Source organism: Nicotiana tabacum, chromosome 23 (genome assembly GCF_000715075.1).
Source record: "Nicotiana tabacum cultivar K326 chromosome 23, ASM71507v2, whole genome shotgun sequence".
Taxonomy (NCBI): Eukaryota; Viridiplantae; Streptophyta; class Magnoliopsida; order Solanales; family Solanaceae; genus Nicotiana; species Nicotiana tabacum.
Window position 1 is genome coordinate 74,083,720 of NC_134102.1, and position 15,620 is coordinate 74,099,339.

The window sequence follows — 15,620 nt, forward strand, 5'->3', positions numbered from 1 at the left end:
TGTAAGCACCTTGTTCCTCGTTCATTAGCTCCTCCAAAGGCTCAGATAACTCGATTTCTATGTCATCATCCAAACACAATGTTGAAAAATGGAAGGAATGAAGACCGATGCATTCCAACTCTAGAATTGCGTCACTATTTGCATCCTCATATGTACACACACTAGATTCTTCAAATATAACTTTATCTACTTCCTCACAGGAATCTAGTGTGCTTTCCTCAACATGGACATCATCAATAAAAGTATGGTCGAATGATTGACTCTCCACTTTTAGCTCATTAATTTGGCGTATAAGCTCAATTTCAGTTTTACACAACTCAAAACTATTTTATTGGGCGTTAGACGCAATAACCCTTGCATTCAATTGAGCTTCCAAGTCATGAATAGCAGTGCCAAATTTTTCGATCTCTTGTCCCAGTTCAGCTCTTTCTTCCATTAAGTTTTTTATCCTATCTGTAATTTTCTCACGTTGAGCTTCATATATTTCTAATCGTTCAGCTTATTCAATTAGCCAAGTTTGGCTTAAAATCTCCTCTTCATCAAAATTTTCCTCTTGCTGTAACTCAATCTCTTCTCCAATTTTAAGCTCTTCCTGACTATCAACTAAGGCTGCAGCTTGTTGATCATTGAATGTTTCAACCTATTCCTCTACTTTGGCCTTCATTCTCTTCATTGTGGCCTTGAGATTTTCCATCTCTTTTTGGCGTTCATGAGTTTGCTCCATTAAAAATTGAGTTTGCTCCATTATTTGCCTCAACAGGTCCGTAGTCTGAGCATCATATTCCAAATTCTCCACTTTGTTCCAATCAAACTCACAAAAATTATCAGAAACATCATAATAAGGGCTCAAAGAAAGATAAAAAGAATTAGTACAGGCATCCCAATGGCCACCTTAACCACCACACATATTATAAATATTCCACTCAAAGGATTGAGATTGTGCACCGAACTCGCTCCCGAGAATATGTTAACAATTTTTCCAAAAGTGGGGTCCTCCACAATATGGACAAGGATCATCAATGTAAGAATAACCATCATTCAAACAATTTTCATTCCAAGATGCCATGTAAAAAAAAATTATAATACTAACTAAATAAGAAAATTAAAAACTTGAACAGAAATCAGTTAAAGCTTAACTTAGATAAACAATCAATAACTAAGTCCCCGGCAACGGCGCCAAAAACTTGTTGGTTCCCCAAGTACACGCAAGTATACGTGTCCATTAAGTAATAAAGTGACTCGAAAGTTGAATGTCGAACCCACAAAGACTTAGATTAACCGTTAACTAAGCAAACTAAAATTAACTTACTGTCCAAGATAATCAAAAGTTTAACTTTTCTATTACAACTACTATTGCGAAATTTAAACACGTAACCAAGGGAGATATAGATTCCAGGGTTCTGGTCGGTTTATCAATCCTATTGAGTTCGTAATTACAGTTGTTAATCCAAATTATCTATGATTGCTAGTTGACCGGATCGTTTATATATAAAGTATGCTCCTACTATACTATCTGTCTATCCATAATATATCAACCCTATATTTTTATGGTCTTGAATCTATCATGAACGAATATAATACGGTATTCAACTAAGCAAGACTGTTAGGTATATTCCTATCCTAACCGCGAAATCTTTTCCCAAACTACGGGTTCAGAAACAAGCTCTCTCTAATTCTACTCTAATCTAAACAAGGCTTTTCCAAGCATAGCACCGATAGTAAATAAAACTCAATTGCTGGCCAAACAATTAAGCAATTATGCACAGAATTAGAGAAACAACCAAGATGATAACTCAAGTTAACGGTAATATAATTAATAAACTTCAATATTCATGACAACCACAACCCTAGAACGTGATGTTTAGCTCCACATATATATGGTAGCAATACAACAAATCATCACAAAAAGTAAAGATTACTAAGTTTGATTGAAGAAAGATGGAATTTGATGAATTCCGGCCTCCACGGCGGCGCTGTGCTCTCCCTTCGCCTATAGTCTGTCCAAAGTCGGTCTCCTCCCTCCTAAAAATGGTGTTTAATGACGGTTTATGTGTAGGGAAAAGACCAAAACAAAATAACCAAGTTCAAAACCAAATAGGAGACAAAATAAGCTTGAAACTGGACCCGCGCGTCGCCACGCGACACACCTCGCGTCAGGCCGCGCCTCGCTAGCTTAAACATGAGATGAGAGACTCGCGTCGTCCAGCTACTTCTTCAAATCAAATTAGTTGCCTGCCTCTTTATTCCTTGTAGTGTTAGGCTACCTAACCTTTCTTTCCAAGCTTCTTAATATCAAAACCAAAGGTGCTGCTTTTCCAGGTAAGTTCTCCCTTGATTCTTTTCATTAATGATTCAATAATTACATCTTCTCCAATTGTTTTGTTTATTTTGCTCCAAAATTCCACCTCCAAAGTATCTACACATAAAATAAACTCAATTAAATACAATTATAGTACAATTTAGCATTAAAACACCAAAATATAAGGTAAGTAATACACTAAAAATATTTAATTATAGCCAAACATTAGTTATCGGGTTCAAATTTTAGTTTCGGGACTAGGTATAGGTCCGTTTTGCTATTTGAAACTTGTCTGCAAAATTTGGTGCAAATCGGAGTTGGTTTGATAGGATTCAGACGCTTGGTTGTGATTTTAGAAGTTCTTGAGTTTCCTTTGAAATTTCATGCATTTTGACACCTGATTCGTGGTTCTAGGTGTTATTTTGGTATTTTGATTGCGCGAGCAACTTTGTATGATATTATTACTCTTTTGTGCATGTTTGGTTTGGAGCCCAAGGGGCTCGGGTGTATTTTGGATAGGCTATAGACCATTTCGGACTTAAGAGGTTGTTGATTTTCAGCTGTTTCTGATGTCTACTATTTTGTGCTTCGATGTCGCGAAGCTACTCTCACTATCACGAAGCTACTCTCACGATCGTGAAGCTACTCTCGGGAAGGGGAAATTGGGGATGGGCAGGGACTAGGTCACGAAAGCGAAATAGTAGATGGGTTTACCCTTCGCGAATGCGACAGCCCTCTCACGAATGCTAAGAGTTGTGAGGATCTGGGGAATGTCGGACTGTTAATCATCATGAACGCGAAGGCCGAGGGGATACATCGCAAACGGGAAGGATTCATCACAAACGTGTAGTCCATTTGGGCTGATGTTCTTCGTGAACGCGTCAGGTGCTTCGCGAACGCGAAGAATGCCTAGCGCCCAGGTATTTAAACATTTCAAAGTCGGAATTTTCACCATTTTCAAGTTTGAGCTCGTCCTAGAAGCAATTTGGAAGAGATTTTCCATCCCAACTTCATTGGTTAGTAACTTTTTAACTTGCTTTATTACTTTTCCTTAAACATCCATTGATTTTAACCTTAATCTTGGATTTTTCATGGTAAAAATTAGGGATTTAGGTAGAAATTGGAGATTTTGAGAAATTGAAATTTAGACCTCAAATTGAGGTTGGATTTCAAAATAAAATACATAACCGGACTCGGGGGTGAATGCGTAATTGGGTTTTGGTCTGAATCTCGGATGTTGACCAAGCGGGCCAGGGATTGACTTTTGTTGACTTTTCCTAAAATTATTAAAGATTGAATATTTTTCACTCGTGGGTAGTTTCTAAAGTCTATTTTGAATTATTTGAACTATATTCGGCTAGATTTGATTGGTTTGGATGCTAATTCTAAAGGAAAAGTCGTGGTTGAGCATTGATTTGGCTGCAGAGTGTGGTAAATGTCGTAGTTAACCTTGATTTGAGGGATTAAGAGTTGTTGGTCAATTTGCTAAGTGAATTATGTGTGGGGATAACGTATATGTGAGTTGACGAGTATATATACGTTTTCATTGGGTTAAATCATGCGGATGGAAATTGTTTCTTTGTTCTAAGTTTGTAACGACCCGGCCGGTCATTTTGAGAGTAATATCCCTGATCCCCTATTTACTGCTTTTCCCGTATCTTTTTCTGCTTATGTGACTTGTCGGGAGGTTTTGTTCTTGGTTTCGGAGTATTTTAGGACACTTAGTCCCTAAAATGGAAGCTTAAGTTCCAGAATTTTGACCGTAGTTGGAACTGTGTGAAGCCGACTCCGGAATAGAGTTTCGTCAGTTTCATTAGCTCCGTTGTATGATTTTGGATTTAGGAGCGTGTCCGAATTTTGAATTGGAGGTCTCTAGCTGAATTAGGCTTGAAATGGCAAAAGTTAAATTTTTAGGAATTTTGATCGGAAGTGGACTTTTTGATATTGGGGTCGGATTCCGATTTCGTAAGTTGGAGTAGGTCCGTAATGTCGAATATGACTTGTGTGCACAATTCGGGGTCAATCGGACGTGATTTGATAGGTTTCAGCATCGGTTGTTGAAGTTTGATGTTTCAAGTTTATTAAGTTTGAATTGGAGTGGACTCGCAGGAGCGGTGAAAAGAACGCGGAAGCAGGCGCGCAGAAGCGGGCCTTGATGGCAGAAGCGATTGTTGAGTACTTAAGTTAAGTCCGCACCTGCGATATATTTTCCACTTGTGCGGAACCGTAAAAGCAGTGAACCCCTCGCAGAAGCAGAAGTGAGATCGCTGGGCAGAAAAAGGCTAAGTTCGAGGGTTTTATCCCATTTTTATTTTGGTACTTTGAGAGCTCGGTTTTGGGCGATTATTTGAAGGATTTTCAGAGCAATCTATTGGGTAATGATTCTTAACTTATTTATGGTTATATTCTACTAATCTATTGTTGATTTCATCATTTAATTAAGGATTTGGGTAGAAAAAATTGGGAAAAAAAGTTGGAAAGTTCTTCAACCGAATTTTTGGATTTTGATTGAGATTTTGGTATCGGATTTGAGTAATTTTGGTACTAGTAAACTCGTTGAATGGGTGTTCGTATTTTGTGAATTTTACCTGATTTCGAGACATGGGCCCGAGTTGACTTTTTGGAATGATTTTCGAAATTATTGTTAAAGTCTTGATTTCATTAATTAGAATAGTTTATTATAGTTGTATTTATAGTATGTGATTGTTTTTGGATAGATTTGGGTCATTCGGAGGCGGAAAGTCAAGGAAAAAGCGTTCTTGTTGATTGATTGAGCTTGGTTCGAGGTAAGTGGCTTGCCTAACCTTGTGTGGGGAAATCCCCTTAGGATTTGATAATGATATTGATATGTGAGCGCCATGTACACGCAAGGTGACGAGTGCGTACACAGGCTAATTATTGTAAAAATCTGGTTTTACTGAGTAGTAACCTGTTACATCTTAATTAAGCATGTGTAGTTATCCTGTTTTAGCCCAATATCGCATGTCTACGTATCTTAAATGCTTATTTGAAATATGTGCAGCATGCCTAGTTGATTTCCTGTTTTTCCTGGATCTGTATCAGTCTTTAACTGTAGAATTCTTGTTGTTAATTGTTTTATTCGTCGGATTCGAGCTGTGTGTTTACTTTTGGGACTACAAGGCGGTATCGGGAGAACCCCCTGCATATTTACTTTTGGTACTATGAGGCGGTACCTTGGGAGATCCCCGTGCACATTTACTTTTGAGACTACGATGCGGTACCTTGGGAGATCTCCTTGCATATTTACTTTTGAGACTACGAGACGGTATCTCTGGAGATCCCTTGTTGTTTATCCCTATGTGTTGTGCTGCTATTTTCCTGTGGTTTTCTTTTTGTTAAATTTCCAATCTCTTATTACATTGCTATTTTCTTCTGCCTTATTTATTATATACCAGTAGGGCCCTGTCCTGACCCCATCACTACTCGACAGAGGTTAGGCTTGGCACTTACTGGATGCCGTTGTGGTGTGCTCATGCTACTCTTCTGTACATGTTTTATGTGCAGATCCAGGTACTTCCTATCAGCCTCGATATCAGTGAGCAGTGAGATTTGCGGAGACTTCAAGGTATATATGCCCGCGTTCGTAGGCCTCGGAGTCCCCCTCTATTCCCTCCTATGTAGTTTTCTTTTTCGTACTTTTCTTAGACTCTAGTGTATAGAGATACTTAGCTTTCTCCTATAAGCTTGTGACTTATGACTACCGGGTTTTGTGAATGTTGTTCATATCCGAGCGTTGGTTATTGTACATGCCGAGCGGCATTTTATCATTATATAGTTATCTATTGCAGTCTAGTTGTTGAATTCTGTTTTTATTTCCGTTACTTCTGTAAATTGTTAGGCTTACCTAGTCGTAGAGACTAGGTGCCGTCACGACATCTTACGGGAGAGATTTGGGTCGTGACAAGTTGGTATCAGAGCTCTAGGTTCATAGGTGTTATGAGTCACAAGTAGGTTTAGTAGAGTCTCGCGGATCAGTACAGAGACGCCTGTACTTATCTTCGGGAGGCTATGGAACTGTTAGGAAAAATTTCACTTCTTTGATTCCTTATCATGCGAACTTGTACACTTTGGAATTATAAGCTTCTGTCTTCTATTCTCTCACAGATGGTGAGGACACCAGTTGGAGCGCAAGCACCTGAGATGCCTGTTACTGCACCAGCTCTTCAGGAGACCCTGGAACAGTTTCTGAGCATGTTCGGTACTCTATCTCAGGCAGGGTTGATTCCACTTGCTCCTGCCACATCCCAGGCCGGGGGAGGAGCACAGACTCCCGCCACCCGTACCGCAGAGCAGCAGGATCAAGTTGACTAGGTCCCAGAGGTCATACTAGTGCAGCCGGTAGCTCCAGCTCAGCCCAAGGTTAGGGCAGCAGTTTCTGAGGCGGAGTAGCTCACGCTTGAGAGGTACAAGAAGTACGACCCTTATACTTTTAGTGGCTTGGCGTCAGAGGATGCCCAGGGTTTTCTTGAGGAGTGTCACCATATCCTTCTTACCATGGGTATAGCATAGTCGAGTGGGGTTTCTTTCACTACGTTCCAGCTTAGAGGAGCGACCTATCAGTGGTGGCGTGCTTATGAGTTGGGTAGTCCGGCTGAGGTAGCTTCACTCACATGGACTCAGTTCTCGGATATGTTCTTGAGGGAGTATGTTCCCCAGAGTCTCAGAGATGCATGGCGCGCAGAGTTTGAGCAATTGCGCCAGGGTTCTATGGCTGTGTCAGAGTATGCGGTTCACTTCAGCGATTTGGCTAGACATGCACAAGACTTGGTTTCTATAGTTCGAGAGAGGGTCCGTCTATTTATCAAGGGGCTCAACCCCAGTATCAGATTTAGCATGTCCCGATAGTTAGAGATGGATATTGCTTACCAACAGGTTGTGGGTATTGCTAGGAGATTGGAGGGCATGCTGACTCGGGAGAGAGAGGAAAGAGAGGCCAAGATGTCTCGAGAGCCTGGTACTTATAGTGGTACTCGTGCCCCAACGGTAGCTCGTCATGGTAGGAGTATGTGAGTCGCCCTGTTCATTTAACACTTCCAGCTGCCAGTGGTATTCCGGCTACTCTCAGGCCCCAGGAGCCTTATTATGCACCGCCAGTGTCTAGTATACCTCCTGCACAGGGTGCTTTTAGCGATCAGTCCAGCAGACATGGACCAAGCCAGTCATAGCAGCCACGCCCTCCGAGATCTTGTTTTGATTATGGGGACACTCACCATGTGGTGAGGGATTGCCCCAGACTTAGGAGCGGTGCACCTCCACAGACTACTCAAGCACAACGTGCTTTACCGGGTCCCCAGGCTATGATTACAGCACTAGCTACCACTCCATCTGCTCAGCCAGCTCTAGATGGAGGTCGGGCAGGTAGAGGTCGCCCTAGAGGGAGGCCAGGATAGATACTATGCCCTTCCTGTTTATACAGAGGCTGTTGCATCCGACTCTATCATTACAGGTATTGTTCTGGTCTTTTATAGAGATGCATCATTCTTATTTGATCCAGGCTCCACTTATTCTTATGTGTCATCTTATTTTGCTCCATATTTGGGCGTATCCCGTGATTCTTTGAGTTCTCCTGTTTATGTATCTACACTTATGGGTGATTCTATTGTTGTTGACCATGTGTATCGGTCGTGTTTGATTGCTCTTAGTGGTTTTGAGACCATAGCCAATTTGTTATTGCTCATCATGGTAGACTTTGATATTATTTTGGGCATGGACTAATTGTCGCCCTATTATGAAATTCTTGATTGTCACCCCAAGACCGTGACACTGGCTATGCCAGGATTACCACGGTTATAGTGGAGAGGTACCTTAGATTATACTCCCAGCAGAGTTATTTTATTTCTTAAAGCTCAACGAATGGTTGAGAAGGGGTGTGACGCGTATCTAGCTTATGTGTGAGATGTCAGTATTTATACCCCTACAATTGAGTCAGTCCTAGTAGTAAGGAATTATCCAGATGTATTTCCAGCTGATCTTCCGGGCATGCCGCCCGACAAAGATATCGACTTTGCTATTGATTTGTTGACGGGCACTCAACCTATCTCTATTCCTCTATATCGTATGGCTCCTCCTGAGTTGAATGAGTTGAAGGAACAGTTGCAGGAATTGCTTGATAAGGGCTTCATTCGGCCCAGTGTGTCACCTTGGGGTGCTTCGGTCTTGTTTGTGAAGAAGAATGATGGTTCTATGCGTATGTGCATTTATTATCGCCAGTTGAACAAAGTTACAGTGAAGAACATGTATCCATTGCCTCATATTGATGACCTATTTGATCAGTTACAGTGTGCCAGAGTGTTTTCCAAGATTGACTTGCGTTCAGGCTATCATCCGTTGAAGATTCAGGAGCCAGATATCCCGAAGACTGCTTTCAGGACTCGGTATGGTCACTACGAGTTCCTTGTGATGTCATTTGGGCTGACCAACGCCCCAGGAGCATTCATTCACTTGATGTACAGTGTATTCCAGCCCTATCTTGACTCATTCATCATTGTTTTTACTGACAACATTCTGGTGTACTCCCGGAGTCGGGAGGATCATGAACAACACTTGAGCACTATGCTTCAGACCTTGAGGGAAATGAAGTTATATGCAAAATTCTCAAAGTGTGAGTTTTGGCTAGATTCAGTGGCATTTTTAGTTCACGTAGTGTCGAGTGAAGGGATCAAGGTGGATCCGAAGAAGGTTGAAGCTGTGCAGAGTTGGCCCAGAAAAAAGTTGGAAAGTTCTTCAACCGAATATTCGGGTTTTGATTGAGATTTTGGTATTAGATTTGAGTAATTTTTGTACGAGTAAACTCGTGGTTGAATGGATGTTCGTATTTTGTGACTTTTACCCGATTCCGAGTCGTGTGCCCGGGTCGACCTTTTAGTGCAATTTTCAAAATTCTTGTTAAAGTCTTGATTTCATTAATTAGATTAGTTTATTATAGTTGTATTTATAGTATGTGATTGGTTTTGGCTAGATTTAGGCCATTCGGAGTCGGAAAGTCGAGGAAAAAACGTTCTTGTTGATTGATTAAGCTTGGTTCGAGGTAAGTGGCTTGCCTAACCTTGTGTGGGGAAAATACTCTTAGGATTTGGTACTGTTGTGATACTTCTGTGATATGTGAGCGCCATGTACGCGAGGTGACGAGTGCGTACACAGGCTAATTATTGTAAAAATCTAGTTTTACTGAGTAGTAACATGTTACATCTTAATTGAGTTATACCAGCATGTGTAGTTATCATGTTTTAGCCTACTATCACATGTCTACATGTCTTAAATGCTTATTTGAAATATGTGCAGCATGCCTAGTTGATTTTCTATTTTCCTGGATCTGTATCAGTCTTAATTGTAGAATTCTTGTTGTTAATTATCGTATTCGTCGGATTCGAGCTGTGTGTTTATTTTTGGGACTACAAGGCGGTATCTCGGGAGATCCCCCTGCACATTTACTTTTGAGACTACGAGGAGGTACCTCGGGAGATCTCCTTGCATATTTACTTTTGGAACTACGAGATGGTATCTCAGGAGATCCCCTGTTGTTTATCCCTATGTGTTGTGCTGCTATTTTCCTGTGGTTTTCTTTTTGTTAAATTTCCAGTCTCTTATTACATTGCTCTTTTCTTCTTCCTTATTTATTATATACCAGTAAGTCCCTGACCTGACCTCATCACTACTCGACCAAGGTTAGACTTGTCACTTACTGGGTACCATTTTGGTGTACTCATGCTACTCTTATGCGCATGTTTTGTGTGCAGATCCAGGTACTTCCTATCAGCCTCGATATCAGTGAGCAGTGAGACTTGCAGAGACTTCAAGGTATATCTGCCAGCGTTAGCAGACCTCGGAGTCCCCCTCTATTCCCTCCTATGTTGTTTTATTTTCCGTACTTTTCTTAGACTCTGGTGTATAGTGATACTTATCTTTCTCCTATGAGCTTGTGACTTATGACTACTGAATTTTGGAAATATTATTTATACCCGAGCGTTGGTTACCATACATGTCGAGTGACATTTTATCATGATATAGTTATCTATTGCAGTCTAGTTGTTGAATTTTGTTTTTATTTCCGTTACATCCGTAAATTGTTAGGTTTACCTAGTCGTAGAGACTCGGTGCCGTCACGACATCTTACGAAGGGAGATTTGGGTCGTGACAAAGTTCTTTCATTGGCCATGTTTCCCATACCTAAGTTAGATTATTACATCTTTAATTATCCGCCTCGTATTTATTATTTATTTTTAAGATGTGGGCAATTTTAAAAGTTGAATTTCTTCTCATGGCACTATAATTGAAGTGAAATTTCTTCCTATCTTGCATTGTTAACTCGGATTTATATTGTTTCTTGGTAAGGAAGAGTGAAAAGCACGAAGGATGTTGCGGTGCCTTATTTGCATACATTATCATCTATTTGAGAGGATTGCGAGGATTAAATCACGAAGGGTGATATCGTGCATTTGATTACTTATCATTATTTATCATAACATGTAAGGTTGAGAGTAAAAGCACGAAGGGTGATGACGTGACATTGTTGATTTTATTGTTTTATATGGTTTCCGGTTGATGATTTAATTGGTTTCATTATTATTGTTTATCAGAGGAAGATTATTTGACGGTTTTGTTCTTGTGGTACGTTATTATTGTGTGTGTATATAATTATTATTGTTCATTAGAGGAAGATTATTTGATGGTTTTGTACTTGTCGTATGTATTGTACTCCCCTTTCTACATGCCCCCTCCCAGTTAATATTTAAATTGTCCTACTTGTTATTCTATTGCATTATATGTGTGTGTGTGTGTGTATATATATATCTGTACAGAATTTTACGTAGATATATATAAGGTTTTATGTAGGTGTCTTGTCATAGAATCGTCACTACCTCGTCGGGGTTAGGCTCGATACTTATGAAGTACATTGGTCGGTTGTACTCATGCTACACTTCTGTACTTCTTGTGCAGATACCGGTGTTGATCCCAGCGACGTCTAGAGGTGTTCTGCTCGGATTCAGCTGTATCGAAAACTTGAGGTATAGTTGCACGACGTCCGCAGCCCTGAAGTCCCTTTCTTTATCTATTCTACTGTTTATCTAGTTTCAAACAATTGTACTTTGCTTCAGACCATATATGTAGTATTCTAGTTGCTCATGTACTTGTGACTCCGAATTTCTTGGAGTAGTTAGTATCACGTTATTTCTATTAACAATGGGTTAAATCTGAGTTTATTTATCGTCAAAAATTATTACTTTGTGTAAATTGTTAAAAACTGGTTAATTAATTTAATAACGTCGGCTTGCCTAGCAAGTAGATGTTAGGCGCTATCATGGCCCTAAGGCTGGGAATTTCGAGTCGCGACATATGGACACCATGCCTAAATATTATCTGATATTATTGAAGAATTATTGTATATATGCAAAGAGTAGATTTCTTGAATATCTAAAATATTGTGATAAAAATGAACCTTGATAGTTCCTGGATATCAAACAAAATTACCTCTCACAACAAAAACTACTATAAACTGCCAAATACCTAATGCATTATTATTATCAGTACAAATGTTTGTTGAAAACACTATTTCATACTAAATAATAGTAGGAAGTGTTTCCTAGCCAAAATTCACATAAGCAGGAATATACAATTTCATACTCATAGAAAGTTACCAAAAAAAAAAAAAAATTTACCTGATTTGACAATTGCGGAATAGATTTGTATCCAAGGAAAGTAGAGAGTTTCAATTGATTTCAAACTCTACATATATAATCAAATTTTTAACAGAATTTAATTGGATAACAATTAATTGTGTGACCAATAATTTTCTTCAACTGAAGCTTAGATACATCTTTGCGGATAACACCAAAAGTCTTAGAAAAGCTGACCATTCATGAGTACTTAAATAACCTAATAATGATAGGTAATAGAAAAGGCTCATTTGCTAATTACTTTTATGATTCTTAAAAATACACTATTTATCATGAAGTATATTTACTATTTTGTACATTACTGTTATTGGAATGGCATTTCCTTGAAGGGCAAAAATGTCATTTAAACTTTTAATGGGTATTTTAGTAATTTAATCTTACACTTAAGGCCTTCCCACTTTTAGTATAATACTAGTTTTTCAGCACACGTGTTGCGCGTGTACTCTATCTCAATAAGTATTACGTTTTTAAGCAATCACATAAATATAATATTAAAAGTTTTGTTTGAGTTATAAAGTAAAAGTTAAAAACAAAAGTATGTAAGAACAAGAAAATGATAATTGTTGTTGTAGGCATATAAATTTTATTAAAATTAAATCCATAAAATAATTTGGATTATATTTTAAAATTCAAGATATATTGGTCCAAATAAATATTATGGGCTAATATAATTGAATTACTTATATAAGTCCAATATATATAAATTAAATAAATAAGTCTTAATCTATTGGGTTAGCCCATTTAATTGGGCTAAAGTGATGAGCCCACTTCATTAAGCCCAAGATGCAATCTTCTTAGAGACCCAGTTCGGTGCCATGTGTCATATGACGTGGCACGCCAAGTCAAGCCGAAGAGCCAATAGGATTATGCCATGTGTCAAAATGACAAGGCATGCCAAGTCACATTTAAAAAATGAAATTGTGCCACATGTGCAAGTGACATGTTCTGGCCAATCAAATGCGGCCATGTCACACTTCAATTTGATTAGTCGGAAAGAGTTTGTTCATATCATAACTCTTCCCTCCCACAACTATAAATAGGGGTCTTCATAACCCAGAAAAGACACCGGAAGTTATAACAAGAAGCAAGAAAGAGCTCGTGGATCAAACACTGCAAATTCCTCCACAAGTTTCAAGTTCAAGCAATCAAGTTCAAGTTCAAGAAATCAAGTTCAAGCTCAAGAACGAAGAACAAATCAAGTTCAAGTTCAAACAATCAAGATCAAGCTCAAGAACAAGATCATTGTTCGTGGCAACAGCTATATATTCAAAATCAAGCTCGAATGCCTTTGAATTTATTTACTATTGGAAAGAAGAATCAGAGGATTCATAGAGATTGTACACTCAAATTATTTGAAATCAAATACTACGATTGTGATATTTTTCGGTCTTGAATTTATTTTCTCGACGCAAATTTATTTTCTATAAATTTTGGCACGCCCAATGGGACAATCTCTACCTCTTATCTCAACTTTTTAAATCACTAAAGTTCAAGAACATTGAAATGGCTTCAAAGAAAATCAACTCCTGTTCAACTTCCACCAAGGCTGCTAATTCCAGGTTCTATGCTGATGTGGAAAGCATCCTCGATGTTACCTTTGGAAGCTTTGGACTAGTTACGAGGAGCAAAGCAAGCTCTTTAGGATAACAAGAACCCCAAGTGTCGTCCACATCAACCCATGTTTTCGGATCTTCATCCTCAAAAGGAGCAAGATCTTCCACAAACGTACCCGAAGAAGGAAGCGATGTTGCAGAAAAGATCAAGAAAACTCTTGCTCTGCTTGACCTCTCCGGATCCAAGAACTCGGCTGTGAAGGAAGATGATGATGCTTCAAGTGATGGATCCTCCCCACTTACACCGCATAGCGTGAGCCATTCGAGAATCAATCTGTGTGACAATCCATGCTACTCCCTATCATCTACAATAATCATGCAAGCTATGTTGACAAGCACTTCATCTGTAGAAGAGCAGTTGGCGAACTTGACGGAAGCAATCGCTAGCTTGACCAAGTGCATGCAAAATCAAGATGCTAGAATTGACAAGCTAACAGACAGGGTGGGTATCTCGATGGAAGAAGAATCCACCCATGCACCTGGCAAGCTCCCAGAAGTACCAGAGATTGATTCTCCCCCGATGCGAGTAGCATCCGCTAAGGCTATCCCTGTCTCATCTGAAGGGATGATTCCCATCGATCAACTGAAGGAGTTCATTGAAGGAACTATTAAGAGCTGCCAAGTCCTCCCTTACATACGCAAAGCCGTACACTGCAAGGATCGATATGTTGAAGATGCCTGCTGGCTATCAACCTCCAAAGTTTCAACAGTTTGATGGTAAAGGCAATCCAAACTAACATGTGACGCACTTCGTTGAGACATGCAACAACGCAGGGACCTATGGAGATTACCTTGTCAAACAGTTTGTCCGCTCGCTAAAAGAAAATGCTTTTGATTATTATACAGACCTCGAGGCAGGATCTATTGATAGCTTGGATCAACTATAGCAAGAGTTCCTCAATCGCTTTTATAGCACAAGGCGCACTGTGAGCATGGTGGAACTCACAAATACTCGTCAACGGAAGGGTGAACCAGTTATCGACTTTATCAATCATTGGATGAACGCAAGCCTCAACTGTAAAGGCAGGCTTAGTGAAGCTTCTGGCATAGATATGTGCATCCAAGGCATGCATTGGGGATTGCGTTATATCTTGCAAGGTATCAAGCCTAGCACATTTGAAGAACTTGCAACTCGTGCCTATGACATGGAATTGAGCATGGCCTCCGCTGGAAATGAAAGGCTGCCCATCTATGAACCTCGCAAAGGGAACGACAAGCAAGAAGTCAGAAAATGGAGCAAGTTTATACTATGATCTGAAAACAAAGAAGCTATGAATGTCAACATATCACCTGTGAAGTTAACAAAGAAGGTGAGCAAGAAGCAGAGTATGAAATCCACTTCGTTTCAAGATAAGCCAAGTGGAAAGTTGACTCTAAAAGAAATGCAAGAGAAAGAGTACCCATTTCTGGATTCTGATGTGCCAGCCATTTTCGAATAACTCCTCGAGTTAAATCTCATTGAGCTTCCGGAGATGAAGCGGCCAAATGAAGCTGGGAAAACCGATGACCCAAATTACTACAAATATCATCAACTTGTGAGCCACCCTCTGGAGAAGTGTTTTGTCTTCAAGGACAAAGTTATGGACTTGGCTCGTGAGAAGAAGATCGTGCTTGAAGATGAGAAAGCAAGCGCAAACCAAGACTCTACCAGGTGAAATTTACTCTTCGCATTCGCGAAGAGGGGGCCGCATTCGCGAAGGGTAGAGGGGCAGTATTCATCGCGAATGCGTGAAAGCGTTCGCGTTCACGTAGAAGGCGAGGCCTGGCCGGGCAACAAGCGTTAAAGCTTCGCGTTCGTGTAGGGTATATCGCGTTCGCGAAGGCCAAATTTGGCAAGGCTTCGCATTCATAAAGAGCAAAGTTTTGGCAGCACAAATATGTACTTCGCGAACGCAAGGCACTGACCACGTTCGCAAAGGGTAAAAGTCCGAGAAACAGAACTTAAGTTCTCGAAAATGGGATTCGTCCCATTTTCAACCATTTTCCATTTTTGAGCTCGGGTAAGGCGATTCT